This window comes from Lactuca saligna, chromosome 8 (assembly GCF_052625555.1).
Source record: "Lactuca saligna cultivar CGN05327 chromosome 8, ASM5262555v1, whole genome shotgun sequence".
Taxonomy (NCBI): domain Eukaryota; kingdom Viridiplantae; phylum Streptophyta; class Magnoliopsida; order Asterales; family Asteraceae; genus Lactuca; species Lactuca saligna.
This window is the reverse complement of record NC_136424.1, coordinates 170602681-170605000: the sequence shown is the minus strand read 5'-3', so window position 1 is coordinate 170605000 and position 2320 is coordinate 170602681.

Genomic DNA, 2320 nt, shown 5'->3' with positions numbered 1-2320 from the left:
TTTGATGGGCCTTCTTCCACAACTATGTGACCCACAAAGTGATGGACCTTTGGACATGCCAGCCGATACATATACAATAGGAAGCTTTGTTCTTTGACAAAGGATTGCGCAGGTCTATCGAGGATATGGTGGTATGTGGAGGCCCCTTCTTTGGAGACATTCAGTGGCGTCTGGCTTCCTTACCTATTCATTTCGGTGTTTTGGGTTTGTACTCGACATATGAGGTTTCTGTTGGATAAGGTGTCTAAGTCCATAACTTATTTGGTATATACTTGACCCGACCCGGCATGGTCCATTTAGGTTGCATTTCATCCAAACTATTTATGGATAATTTTATGAGAGTTATACACATATGATTATTAATATATTATAAGTTATAATATATTAATATGAATTCATGTTATTTAATTAGTCTTAGTCTTAAATTAATTATGAATTAATTTAGAGATTAAAAGGAAGACTAATTAGATTGTGGGCTATTGGTTTTATATGGTGTGGGCTAACACTCATTTGTTAATGGGCTAGGCTTGTATGGAAGTCCATGGATGATCCATGGAGCTTTTAACCCATGGATCCTTGGAAAAGGAACGGTCATGGGTTATTAGGGTTTCACCCTAATCATGTACACTATATAAGCATGCTTATGTTGCATGAAATATCCACTAGTGAAACTAGTGTAACTAGTATGTGTGTTTGTGTGTGACCGATTTTACAAGTGTGTATACACTCTCTCAAAGTTTTCCAAGAGTTTGTGGTGATTTGTGATTCCACTTGAGGCATTCACACTATTGGTGCTTGGCCCTCAAACTCCTTAAGAATCAAACTCATCAAAAGGTATGTAATCTCATCTAATTCTTTTATGTTTAAAAGTACCCCATGCCATGTTAGATAGGTTATGAACCTTGGAAAATTATTATTTTGCATGTATTTAGACAAACATAGATCCAAGGTTTATTAGGGTTGCATGCACACTTAGGAAGTGTTAGATTGCTCAAAACCCAACAGTTTCCTCCTACACATTTGTAGCCTCGAGGGCCCAATCTTGGGCATTACAAGACTAGATCTTACGTGAAAATGGTGTATGTGGTATGGACTCGGATTACTTATGTGCTATGACTCGTCTTCGCGATACAATTCTGGGATTTAATTGTAGCGGTTTCACTAATAAGGACACCGCCCCCCCCCCCCCCCCCTAAATCCCCAAAAGCTTTGGTGTTTGCCCTTTTTAGCAAAATTGTCCAAGATATGGAAGTCGATTTCGACATGACTGTCAGATTGAAAACAATCTTTGAGTGTCTGCGGGCACCTTATGCTCAGGATTTTCTGCTAACTATCCCTATTGATGGTCTTGGTCAGCATATGTCTCCTGTGAAGTACTGAACTATCCTTCGGTACCGCCTCATGATTCTCATATTCCCAATTGACGAGATATGCTCAGTTTGCCACAAGGCATGTTTGGATACCTTTGGGGAACACGCGGTTCATTGTAGAGATCTCCTTGGTTTCAAGTACAGACATGATATGGTTCGGGATGTTCTCTTTGATGCTTGTCGGCATGCTGGTATTTCTGTGAAGAAAGAAGCGCCGGTGAACTTTTTGACAGACCCGCAGGATGGAAGGTCCACACTTAGACCAGCATACATTTTGGTCTTTGGATGGATAGGAGGGAAGCATGTGTGCATGGATCTTACCGCAGGATGGAGACGTTACTATTCCTGGTTCCTTATAACGTATTGATAATTTAATTTGATAAACGGCTCCGAATTCTTAGTATTCATAATGTCATTTTAAGAAAATAATATGTTACTATGTGAATAAAACATATAATTATCCTTTTTACAATATATCTATCATAATAACGGAAACTATATAAATGAGTAAATGTCACTTTTTTTCTCTATTCTAAATCTCGCATTATAATCGAGTATGTGTAAATGAGAAATTAAATTCATTTTTATTTTTTTTGCCTGCAAATATTAATATTCAATAAAATTGTAACAAGTATCATTATTTCATATTTTTTTAACTAAGTCATTAAAACTATATTAGGAATATATCAAGTAAAATAAAATTGAATAATGATTTATCATAATTTTATTGGGTAGAAATAGGTAATTTAATTTCTCTTTAGATATAGCATTTAGCAGTGGGCCATTAGTATACTGGTAGTGGCACCCAACTTTAATAATGATAATAAACTTTTCAATTTAAAAAGAAAAAAATAATGAAACATATATAATTAACTAAATTATTAAACAATAAACATAAATCCCACAGTGCAACATTTTTTGCTATTTAAAGGAGACATGATCCTCACATT